Below are 13691 nucleotides of genomic sequence, written 5' to 3'. Positions count from 1 at the left end.
GCAAAAATATCCTTAATATTATAACAAGCACTTGTTTTTCTTGCTCTGCACATGTCGACGCTCGTGTGTATAGGATAGAGAAAGGCTATCAGCAGATGAACCACAAGCATTTGCATCGCAGGAAGTGTGTCACACATACGGGACAGTCCCCACACCTACAGCCTTAGGGCGTTTATGCCCTATTTTATATACATGTGTACTATATACGGACATAGGTGATGACGTGGTTATAAAATGTATTATCTCAATTCTGTAAACGGAGAAAATATAACATTTCAGGTGGCTTACAGTGCTCAAACATGACGTATTTAAGTAATGTCTCAAAGCTACATACTTCCTTTTATTATTTTTATTTTTCCATTATGTTACTCGATGTTATGTTATCTGTTTTCCTCTTCCAGTAATATTGCATTAGATTTCCAATACTCATGGTGTGTTTTTCCATCTTTCACAGATCAAGACTTCATGGGCTTTTTAGATGAAAAATTATCAATACAAGATGAAGCATCAGCAAAAAAGCAGTGACACATTGCCAACATGCTCTTGTTCCCGGTGCCAGCATCAATAATTCAGCCACTAGCTCATAACTTTATTTTCAATGCATAATTGAGGCCAACCAATGTTTTCTTCAGCCATTTATATGTTGAGCAATTTTTAAACAATAAGAGGAGCAGTCCATTAAGCTTTTAACATCTTTTATTTTTCATACTCCAGTACATGCTGGAAAGTATGGACGGTGTGGCCTGTTTTGTACTCAGTTATGTGAGTGGTGGAGGGTGTTTTCAGGTGTTTTCTCTCTGCAGTTGGAGCTTCTGTGAGCATGAAAGTCTTAAAATGATAACTGTGGGAAAGCTGCGGTGAGTATATGAAAAAATGTAGACTCCACATTTACAAAGTGTGGTTTGGAAAGGAAGGGGGTCTCGGGGTGTGGTGAGGTTTCTCTACCAGCATTCTTGTTTAAGTGTGTATAGTGCATGTGTGTGTAAAGTTATTTACAGTATGTATCGTACTTACTGAACTTATAAGTTTTTTTTTTATATCCAAGTTGCCTGTATAAATCTTTGTATTGCAGAATACTACTTTAAAAGTACCCTCCTCTATCCAGTGACTCATTATATGACCTGATTACATTGCTCATTTGTTTTATACTACTGCTTAATAAATATTGATTTACTATTTTAATTACATGTTAATCTCAAAACACATAGGTGCTGGGGTTATGACTCTCTCAAGTCATGCTGCAAATTTCCTGTTTGCAAATATTTATTGAGGATGGCATCCTGGGAGGGCCATAAAAGTGAATGGCAATCATTAAACAGAGACTATCTGTCTACAATATCTGCATCTGTCAATATTAGTGACACAGTTTGACACAGCGACTAATCAATTAAATGTACTCTTTTTTTTTTTTTTACCCCCTAAGAGCAATATTTATCCGGACACACACACCACAAGAAATATTCAAAATGTTTCACAAAATGTTTTCTTTTCATTTTCATCTTTTATGTGTTATGTATTTCACTGTTCCCTGAAATAATTTGATAGTTTTGACAGAATCACCAGGCTTAAGGCCTGTTACAGTGGAAATATTAGACTTTTCTAATCCTTTTCATTCTTACAATGCTCTTTGTTGTAACAAGTGGTTTAAGAGTCACAATGAGGCCTACAGTACATTGTTCTCCAAACGGTTTGGAGCCAACGGTTACATGAAAATAGCACTTGGACTCTTAATTGACAGATTTTATAAAACATCAACATTAACGATGATCAAATTAATTTAGATAACAATTATCTGTGTTCTATAGCTCTTGTGAACTGCTTGCTATCGCAATACTAAATTATTTCCCAAACTGATTGCTTTGTGAAGCATAACTTACCAATATGCCAGAGGGAATGTTTCAGACTTCGCAGGAAATCAAGCCCAAGAGTGTTAAAATGGGGGCAAATAATGGAGCAGATCACTGGAGCTATTTTCTTCTTTCTGCAAATTGCTTTATCTCCCACTGGCATTAAAATATGTCATCATAACTAATTTGACAGCAGCGTATTAATGAAAGATCATACACTCACTTACTGTTGAATCTGGTTACAAGCTACAGTAGGTGACTGGAGAAAGTGTTTCTTTTTTTTTGTCTGTTGTACACACATTCTCCACGCACCATAGCAACCTAAACAAGTTTTTGGTGATCTCTTGAAGCAGTTTTACATATTTTTATTGAAATTCTGAAATTCATGATGTGATTACACTTGTTGTACCATGTTGTGAAGTACGTTCAAACAAAAAGCCAGCATGCATGATAAAATTTTGCAGTTTTTTTAAGGGGAGCGAGACAAATTGGCTCCTGTGATAGCTAGGAATAAATAAAAAACAAACAAATAGGGTTATCTGCCCAAAGTACTTTGTTGTGTACTACTGGTGAAAGCATAATATGCAGCCGACTTTATTGAAATCTAATTTCATAGTCTTTGTTTAGAATGCAGACTCTTGGACCGTCATTGCACACTTTAAGTTTATAGTAGTATTCATGGTTCTCCCTCCTCTGCTTCAGTCTTGCATGCACACTTTCTGTTCATCTTGTTTTTCTCACTCTCTCCAAACCATTCTATCGCAAAGATATACTTAAACTGAATATGCATTAGGATGAGAAGGAAGCTGAAAAAATTTAAAGGGAAATACCGTCAGGAAAAAAGCTGTAAATAAGGAAGAGTAAACAACGTAATTTTTATCTCATCAGGCCTAAACACAATGGACAGTGTGTAAAATATTTACTTTAGATAGGAGAGTGCAGAAGTGTGTGTGTGTGTGTGGGGGTATGTGTGTTTGGGAATAATCCGTGCAGCATGTAGCATTTGTGTGGTTTGTTCCTGACATCAAGGTTGCTGGTTTAATTGAGCCTGTACTGGACCCAGGGCTGAGAGAGCATGCAGAGGAGCATCGATAAACTATGAAATGGTTCCAATATGGCCAATCGATGAGGCTTTGTGAGCAGCTCCCTTGGGGCTTTGATTTTCCTCTCAAACAACAATCCGGGATCTCTGCTCTTCAAAGGCAAACTCCATCTTTGCTGTTATTGTTGTTGCTTCCCCCATGTTTGAGTGATGTCACTGAGGTCGATTTTATCCATGTCCATAAAGGCTCTCCCACACTTGAATCACCCAGGAGATGGTTTCTGTTGGTCTGTGCAATGGTAACAACAACTAATAAAGGTCAATCTCCCATGGTAATGGCCAATTGGGTTTGTTCCCATTATTGGCCCTCTGAGCAGTGGTCAACAGATGGAGAGCTGGCATCACTGACACAAGTTACACTCCAACCCTAAGAAGGCTCGCCTCTGTGTCCAAGCGCTATCGTGCGATCCCACTCTTCCTCTCCCTCGGCTTGTGTTGTGTACATCACTCCATCATGTGCAGCCACTGTATAAGGAGACCCGTCGCAGTAGCGTCACAGAAGCGCTGCCAGTGAGGGCTAACCGTCTAACCATTTCAGCTAATTGCCTCATTAATGATTCACCGGTGTTAGGCTGCTCTAGCACTTCGCTGTGGGGAGCAAATTGTTCTGATTGGTTTGCCTCTGTCAATTATTGATGAGGCAGTGAGCTGAAGTGCTAACACCTGGCTTTGGAGGTCCAAATGGCCCTGCATTCCCATCACATACTGTGCTATCACATACCATGGGACCACATTCAGTCTTGAAGGGTTGGAGTCTTGACTGTTGCTGTTCTCTGAGAGTGGATGTAGCATGCCCCGGGGCAATGGCTGTGATCTCGGTTGTGAGGATATTAGCTCATAGAACATGGCTCACTGCTGCGTAAAAAGGTGGACAAAACAGAGACATATAGCTTGCAGTGATCCGTGCTGTAAGTGGCGGAAGGCAAACAGGGAGAGGCGCCACTGCATATATCTGCGCGTGTGATGAGAGCGATATTGGAAATAACAGCTCTTAATACCGTCATAACACTAATAACAACAGGAATAAAATTATAGTTTTGACATCATTTTTTATCAACACATTGCACAAACTGTCTCTGGCTTTATCCGTGCCTTTGTGTGTCTAAACGTTGTGTGCGCTGAACATAAATAATTGACATCTCATGGCTAATAAATAACACCATCTTTAAATAAATTGGGTGTAGACGACTAAGATAACTTCAGATTTTACCTGCGTGAGTGGAGCTGTATGCAATGTGATGTCAATACTTGCTTTGTTTATGGTGATTTATAATGGGTGCAGGCTAGGCACCTTTACAGTAGGGTCATGTAATTGGATCTCCAGTAGATAGTAGCTGAATTCCACTATAGCCTCTGTGTCTAATGGCCCACCCACAAAGTGCTCCTTCTGGCTACATGAATCATCCTTACACAGCTCACAAGTTGCTGAGGGGTCTCACCAAACTTTGTGTGTTTTTAAAGAAACAAAAGACATGGAATACAGAACAGTATTGTAGTTTGTGTTTTAATGGAGTAAAACATGAAGAGATTAAATAATGTAGACACAGAGTGGACTCATCCACGCTGAATTAGCTCATCTCTCATTGGCCTTAATTGAAGCTGATTACAGAGTCACCCCCCCATGCTGACGCCACTGTCAGTCTGAATCTCAGCCAAGTGGGCTTGCCATGTACACTCACAGGGTGGTCACTCTGCCTTTGTTTTTACACTGCAGCCGCAAAGCCCACCCCAACCCCCCGAAATACAGTGACTGTGACTCAATGTGTGTCACCATAAACACTGGATGGAGGGGCACAGAACCTCAGACAAAGCTCCTGTTCAGTTGACGCCTCATGGTGCACTTTAAATGTGTGTGTGCATTCATGGAAGCACTACACTGAAGTATGTGAAAGAATTGGGGTCTGAGTCATACTTTAATGACTTCTTTTTTTCTTCTCTTGTCCACCCCCTACACTTCCCTCCCCTTGTCTTTCTCTTTCTGTAAACAGATAACCTAACGACTGAGCAGTGACGACGTCAGAGCGGCTGACCAATCGCGCACGAAGACACCTACAAAGCACAACATTCAAAAATGACTTCACTGAAGAACAACAGACGAGACCTGCTGAAAATCCCTCAAAATCCCTACAGTGAAATTCTTGAAAGCTACTTACTACTCCTGTCTCCCTCCCTGATATTTTACCTCCAGCTTTTTTCTACAAAACACGAAAAAACGGAAAAAAAAAACAACAACAAAAAAACAAAAAACAGACAGACTCATACTCATGAGATGGTTGACGATGCCAGATAAATACACTGGAAGGACTATTTTCTCTTTGGTGGGAAGATCATTGATGCATGCTCCTGTAAATAGATCATAATAAAACCCTATTCTTATTCCTAATATAGGAAAACATACAAAGTCGCTCTCACCAACTTCATAAACCTTCATGACTGTGGATAGAGTACTCATGATTCAATATTTTCCATATGAAGTCAGTATTCTTCTTACCTCCTCAAAAAACATGTAATTATCATTTCCAATATCATTTCTCTACTCTTTGGAGTTATTTGGACTATAAAAATTGTACTTCCTATTCTTCTTATTCTCTTTACATAACGGCCTAGTCTTCCTCTCCAATATCCACATTAGTACATGTAAATAGAAATGAATGAAGACAACAGCATGGAACAGACTCTAGTGTATATTTACCACTCCCCTAGTAGATCACAAATCTCAATATGTGGATATTTCAGACAAACCTTTTTAAAAGTTTAAAATACTTGTTTTCTGGTAGTTAAAGGCATAGTCCCAGGTATCAGGACACTTTTCCTAAGTATTTGAATAGATAAAGACATTAGCTATAGGTAATATTATTTGACTACCTTACAAAGATTAGAAAGCAGCAATTTCTTTGGTATCATCAATCAGTTCTACAATGAAACAAACGGTCAAACTGAAGAGGAAAAGCAGGCAATTCACCCACGCCATGAGTCTTCCTTGGCACTACTAAAAAGTATTTTTAACCTTTTATATTTTATTTTATACGTTTGTTTACAATTTGTCTCCCGATGTGTACCTATTTATTCTTTTCCATGGCAATAATTGTCCTCTCCGTCCCCATGAGTGGGTTGTAATTGCTGAAGTAAAGTTGTCGTCAGCGCTGAGAGGGCCACTTTTTTTCTTTGCATGGTTTGAAACGGCGCTCCGATCCTGAGCCTACACATGGGGGAAAAGAACACCTCACCTCCATCTTCTACAGACTATGAAGATAACCCAATGGACTGATAATATGCCAAGCCAATGAACAGACAACCTCAGAGGTTACCCCATCACTGGTGAAGACAGAACAAACCTTTGCATGGACAACAGGGAATATACTACTGTAGGTTGTTGAACACCTCATCTCCACCATCGTGCATCCTCTACCTCTCAGTGTGTGCTGTGCAATCCAGAAAATCATGACTCATTACTCTACTATTCTACTGTCCCCACAGTCCATGTCTCTGCTGCATGTTCCTAGAGCTTCATGAGGAGAGTATCGCTCAGCGTTTAACGCTACTGATGGACGCAACATGGCAACGGGGAAAACAGAACAAACACACTTGTTCACTTTGACACAAACACTCACACGTACAAGCGCATGCATACAGATGCACAATCATACACAGCGCCACTCAAATATGTTGCTGTATATATGTACAGTATATCCACTATGTATAGTCTCAGATGCTGTACTTTGCATGTTGACTTGTAGATGGAACGTGACCATTATTCATAGAAGAGGTTGTGCAGGTAGGCATAGTCACTGAAATGACTTTCTAAACCAATGCAAGCTCTTTGTCAGCTTTACATCTCCTTACTTTGATGAGAAAATACATAGTTTTACTGACCCTGTTCTTATTGTTTAAGGTTTGACAGGTTTTAAACTCTTTAAAGGGACACGTAACCTCACCTTTGATGTCAGACAGAACCTGGCCACAGTGAGCGTGGTTAGGAGAAGAGAGGAGGGAAGGCAAACTGGGGCGCTCCAATTAAGTGGCAGCACACAAAGTGGCATGGGGCATCCTGCCAGCAACTGTCTATTCATCCTATGTCAAAGGGATTTGCACATCCCAATGAGTGTACGCACTGCCAGAGAAGTCCGAGAGCAGAGCGGAGGAGAGCAGAGAAAGGAAGTGAGGCCCATGGAAAAGAATGAGGAAAAAAAAGAGACTATTTTAACTCAAAATCTAAGGTTGTATTGCACTTATATTCAGATTATTCTCCTATAGAATATTCTCCTCGGACCAGCAGCCACTTTACAGAGTTTGGTAACCCCCTGACCTCGAGCATCATGAAGCTCTCTTAGTTGTCATGACCTCACGTCCTCTCTGAGGTTAACTTTGTGTTAATGAGCATGGCCCTCAGCTCAACCAGATGTTCAGCCTTGTGGTTAAATACTTGTTACCCTTCCATCCCAATGATTCTTCAATGTCTTCCCACTGCAGCTGTACTCTTGAAAAATCATATTAAATAGTGAGAAATTAGATTACTTTTTCACTGATAATCAAGTGGATCAATCGTAGGTGTGTCCTTTTACCAAGAAAAACTGTCATTGTGCAGCCAGTTTGAAATGAAGAAATCTTCTTAATTCAAGTACTGTCTAAGCATACTGAATCATATGAGGGTATTTACAGTCAACATGTAAACAAACTTCAAATTAGGACTTATGACTGAGCAGTGATTAGTTAAAGAAGATTTAAAATACAGGAAGGATGAAGACGTCACTCAAACATGAGACGTTGTATGCGGTAGGAAATAAGACATTGAGCAAGTGCTGATCTTCTCTGAGCCTCAAGGCTTTCCACATTCTTAGAAGTCAAACAAAGCCCTGTTTCTGCGCAGCTGCAGGCGACGTGACGGGTTGATTTGTCGTTTCTGTACGTTTGAATGCAAGTACTGTATTGTTCTGCCCTGATCGCCAGGCAGCATGAGCGCTTTTACCTGGCAATGACCCAGGGTCAATACATGTACGTAAACAAGCGTAGACCACATATTCATATACAGAACGTGGACACAAACACACAGAGGTGCATCCTTACTCTCTCTCTCTCTCTCTCTCTCTCACTCACACACACACACACACACACACACACACACACACACACACGCATACACACCATGCTAATCTAAACAGCAAGGCTGTATGTAAACAGATCGTCGACATAATGGGATTGTTCAGTGTGCAAACAATAAGCTGTTAGCGTAATCACAGGTCAAAGATATATTACCCAGAGGGCCATGCTGTAGGTATATTAACATGATGGATATGTGGGAGAGAGGAGGGGGGCAGGGATATGAAAGATATAGAGCGCTACCGATTCAGATTTACCCCCTATTGGGCCCCGTCCGCTGCCTTTCTCTCCTCCACCTCCCTTATATGGGCCCCACTTAATCAGCCTTTCTCATTCTCTTCTTGCTCCTTCCCCCATTCACCCACCTCTTTCTTAGACACTAGGTTCCTACCTTTCTTTACCATTACAGACCATACTCTGTCTTTTTCTATCACCATTCCCTCTGTCCCCCTTCCATTTCTCTCTTGTTCTGGATAGATATAATCTCTTTCAATGCAGCAGTCCATCCATCTATGTGGTCAGAGTGAAAGCTGGATAAAGCAGCTCCATAATCATGTTTTTGGGTTACGCAAAGAGGGTCTGAGTGATATTGGGCCATTGAAACAAGATCAGGCAAAGAGCAAGAGGGAAAGACATTTTGTAGCATCGTGTTAGAGATATTTATATGTTTATATTTCTATAAACCGTATTAACTCACCTTCACCATGGTGAAAGTACTGTGCTTGAGTGTCTTATTGAGTAGCAGCATACAAGTGCCATGTCAGTCAAGATAAATCCTGTGTAGTTTACTCCATTGCACATACAGCTTATTAACTTATCTCTGTTTTATTTGATTACCATCTAGCCTATTCTCTCAACTGGTTAATAAGTCTGTCCTCCTGACTAAACACTCCATTAGTGTCATCACTGGCTAGCTTATGTGTGTGTGCTGTGTATGTCCATGGACCACTGAAGCAGATACACACTAGGACCAAGTGACAGAGCAAACACAGAGGCAGAACACTGGGTAGAAAAACAACGTGTAAGACAGTATAATTAGGGGCAAAGGTGGACAGTCTGATGATGACAGTAATGGTCTAGTCAAGACCCTCGCTTCATGGATGTTTGGCTTCAAATCTTCTAATCTTCAACGGCTTTTTGAATGAGCAACCTACACAAAATACAACACAATCTTGGAGATGAGTCAAGATGACCACAGAGATACACTATCACCAAATATTTTAAGCAAGTAATTAATTTAAACGAGGCTTACTAGTAACAATTTAATTTTGACAAATAAGAATGTTCTTTAATAAAAAGCCTGCATGCATAAAAACCTTAATGGAGAAGTTAACTACAACTCCCAATGTGCATTTCAGCAAGAAATATCCAATCATCAAGCTTAAAATTTTGTACATGCATTGCTTAGGTTTACAGAGTAGAGAAAACTGAAAATACAATCTGCGGCTTAAATTAATTCACTTTTGGATTTAGATCAATTTTGGATGAACTCAGCAACTATCACACAGAGTTTTAGTTCCAACTGCAAAGATGAATGGTTTTGAATTAGCTAGCGCCTTGATTCACACTTCTGGCCGGCAACAGTGGTTGAGGATCATGGATACTGTAGCATTTGGAGCTGTCTGCCATTCCAAACTGGAAGATGAAATATGATTTTTCAGAATTCAAGTTAAAATAATTAAAATAGGTGGTCATGATGCAAACCCAACCCATTACAGGAGACCTGTTTCTTGAGGATATCACTAAAAGAAAAAATTTAAATGAAAATACATAATGGAAAAAAAAAATCCCTTAGGAACTGCAGCTCCTTACAATCACTCCATAATGTAGGAATATGCAGGGACACACACATCCATGCTCACACAAATACACACTGTTCATGTGTGTGTCTGGCTTGAGGTCAGCGTTAATCGTGGCACCCCAGCAGACGCAGACATTGGGGTAGTGGGAGGAGGGTCAAAGGTGAAAGAATTACTGTGAAGCAACCCATGTCAACTGCTCTGCTTTAATCCTGACCTCCAGGTCGACCCGAGACTCACGTGTGTGAGCTCAACATATTATGTGCACATTGTCACATCACTCAAAATGACTCACTTGTTTGAGAACTTTGACGGAAAGAAGGAGAACACATAAAATGCTTAAAATGTAGCATTTAAAGCAGCACGGATAGCAGTGGTTGAGGGTGGTTCTAACAGCCAGACAGCAGCAACGGCAGAGCAGACCTCCTTATGTCACACAGCTAATGACAGGGATGAATAATATAGCCTTTAAAGCCTTTACTCCCACCTCATTCTGGCCTGTGCATAAGCTTGTGCTCTGGGTGATCAGTTAGCCATCAAGCCCCTCGCTGAGATGAGATGGGCTCCCAAGAAGATTTGGGGAAGTGGGGGTTGGAGAGAATCAGATTAACCAAAATGCCTCAATTGGAGTAAATGCTCTGGGCGGACCTCAGTGTAATACCACTGATAAATGCTGTGAACTAAATCTTTAGCATCTGATTAGGTAATGGAGGAAAACACATCCTTTTAGCAACCATTAGCTGCGGTGAAAAAGTTCAAACCTTCACATATGGGTTGTACGTAAATGTATCAAAACACAAACAGGCCGAGTTTGTCATAAGCAGCAGAGACTTTTACAAATACTCAATATGCCACTATAGAAATAAATAAATAGGGAAATAATAAATCGCCAGAAGCTGTGGACAGGTGGCATTTCAGCCTGCACCGTTTAGCTGTGCAGTCTGGTTCCTGACAGCTTGATTTAGTCTCCTGCACCTGAGCCAGAAAAGAGAGAAAATTAACGGCGGAAAAACAGCTTAACTAGACTCCAATTTGCCTGCTTTGAAATACAATTGATGAAGCTAATGTACATGGAAAACACAGAATGGACTCTCTGGAAAATGTACTAAGCCCATTGCGATCATGCAAATATAGTGTGCACCCATTCAAAAAGATCTGATTTACTCCTACTCTGCCTTCTGAGCCTGGTTCTGTTTTTGTTTTGTTTTTTCAATGGGGGGGGGGGCATTAAGGTTTATCTTTGGGGTGTAGAATAGAGATTAAAGTGTCTCAAGGGGGGGATGCCAGGATGCATGCTGTTCTCCCTGCTGTGAACAGGGTGTAATCCTTCAGTTTTAGAGAAGTGAAAAGTTTGTAGAGTCCAGAAAGTTACACATACGTCCCTTCTGGGCCCCCTACAGAGCAGAGAGTGTGAGACAGCAGGGGATAACCATATGCTATCAAAGTGTTCTTCAAAGCTCCTGTCTTTAGTGCACTAAATTATACAGTATCATCACATACACCTGACAAAAATAGAGGAAACATAATTATGCAGCTCAACTTACTCACAAAAAAAAAAAATACATACCTTGAAAATATGTCCTAAGAAATGTGTTGTATTTGAATGTGAAGGGGCCATTTTTAAATTTATTTTCTGGAATGACTTTGTTTAAATTGTAGCCATTCCCCAACAGTATGGGTCAGCTCATGATTTTGTATTTACATGCGTTTAAAATACTGCTGCTGGTGGACAATTAAAAATTTATGATTCCTATCACAATGAGCCCCTTCTCTGTTACCAGAGGTTAATTTGTGCTCAGCCCTCATTTCAATTGTACTGTAGTAAATGTCCACATTATTTCCCACATGGGCCTGGATGAGGGGTTTGATTATCCAAAGGTAGACTTTGGTTGGCTCCGTTACTGTCGGAGGGGTCGTAAGCTGCAGTAACAGCTTCTAGGGTCTTATTGCTATGGCGATCAGCCCCTTGCCACTTGGCCTTCATGACCCCAGTCAGAGATAAGCTTTATGGGAAAGCACATTAACATGCTCCTGCAGTCACCTCCCTCCTTTATCAAAGGCAGTTCTGTGAAATCAAGTGTTTATGGACCCCCAGTGAGGGTGTAGTGCTGCTGATTGCCTATATTAGAGGTTGAGTGTAAATGAGCTGGAGGTGGACACAGGACCTGTAGTAGTGGGAAGAATTAAGGACGTGATACTGATGTTATTCTCACTAAATGAGCAATATCTTTAATGACTGCAACGCCCCATGAGTAGGTTACTAGCCCCTGGATTACAAATATTGTCTGCAGTCTAAATATATCCATGTCTTCCATTCTTTCTACAAAAACGGATGCTACCGTGTAACATAAAGTGTGCATATAGATCTGACATTACATTTTGGAATTTTTTGTCCTCTTTGAGCTACTGTATACTGTTGTTAACAGAATTTCCTTTATTGTTGTTACACTGATCCTATTAACTAAAATGTCCAATGGATGTCTTTTTTTTATTTTTTGCTCATGTGATACGTTGATATGGGCATTTTCCTGTGGCTACAAATGACACTAGCATCAAAATAAATAAATAATATTGAGGTGTCAGTAGTGCGAGCCTGCTTACAGCCTGATCACTGGTGAAAGATCCTTTCAGTATGTCTGCAATGATGGATGGTGATAGCCCTGTGTCTTTGTACACATCAGGGGGGCCCTACTGTTGTCACTGGACAGATAGAGGGAGTGAGAAAGAGAAAGATGTAGCCGCAGCTTAATGTCCTTCTCTGGTGCTGTGCATGCTCTTTCCTATTTGCTTTTCCCTTCACGGCACGGTTAACATCGTAAATTAACCTTTCCAAGCCCCCTGTGCTCAGACACTGGTGCGCAATACAGACAAAGGAAAAAAAAAAAAAAAGATCTGTGTTATGCAATGCAGTAGCACCGGTCAGCCTGTTATAGAATTGAGCTATTCCCTTTTCAGCGCTAGGGAATAAAACAACACCCTTTGTTCAGTCAAGCAAACATTCTATTTTATGTGCATGTCCTGTGTACTCTGCAAATCAGTAAGAGGCTGCTTTTTGTTCTCCATCCTAGAAATGTAAATGAAACACATGAAAGAAAATGTAATGTAGAACATTCTCTTCTTAGTTCAAGTCTGTAAATAAGATGTAAATACCAAACAGCTATGCATGCTAATATACAAGCAATTTGTTCAGGTACTTTTGTAATCCACTTCTCATATGGCATGTAATGACAAAAAAAAAAAGAAGAAGAAAAAAAAAATCAAACATGGAAAAACAAAATAAATTGTGAACACGGATATGGTTTGTAAACAACTTCAAAACTGGAAAAATATATGTCTTTGCTGTTACTGTTTTCTTACTGATAACTAATGCATTGGCCTGCCATTTACTACAGTGCTCTGCTCATGTTACTTGTTAAGTTTTTTTATGTTTCATAAAGGTAGGGCTGAGGCAAAAAGGACCATAAATCACTGGTTTGTGGAATTGTCGGGTTAGGGGATAAGAAGATGAGGGGAAGAATGACAGTCTGACCATGCTCGTTGTAGTTTTTTCATTGCCTCTGCACGTTCACATGCATACACTTAATAATTAATTACATATCCTTAGTGTCTAACACAGCCAATAAAATGCCATGGCAAAACCGTTGCTTAAAAGCAGTAGAAAGAGTGCTGCCATTTGAGTTATCACACCAAAAAGACGTATCACCAGCTTTAAAGTGTGCTGTTATTTTAAAATGGCATACATTTGTGTCTGATTAATGAATGCAAAACCATTAAACAACCTAGGAAGCTGGTACAACAAGCAATTTTGACTCATTCCAAATTCTCCAAATCATGATTTGCAAGGGA

General features: G+C 40.2%; 1 protein-coding gene across 2 annotated transcripts in view; it reads left to right on the top strand.

The window, feature by feature from the left end:
• Positions 1-8047, top strand: part of mafa (MAF bZIP transcription factor a) — a 71098-nt gene extending 63051 nt beyond the window's left edge. For both annotated transcript variants that reach the window (XR_002041573.2, XM_010741745.3), the window contains one exon: positions 4938-8047. The gene's annotated coding sequence lies outside the window, so the exon portion shown is untranslated. The remainder of the gene's footprint in view (positions 1-4937) is intronic.
• Positions 8048-13691: the final 5644 nt, after the last annotated feature.

The sequence above is a fragment of the Larimichthys crocea genome, chromosome VIII (assembly GCF_000972845.2).
Source record: "Larimichthys crocea isolate SSNF chromosome VIII, L_crocea_2.0, whole genome shotgun sequence".
Taxonomy (NCBI): domain Eukaryota; kingdom Metazoa; phylum Chordata; class Actinopteri; family Sciaenidae; genus Larimichthys; species Larimichthys crocea.
The sequence above is the reverse complement of the archived record's forward strand: the minus strand, read 5'-3'. Positions and strand labels throughout refer to the sequence as shown.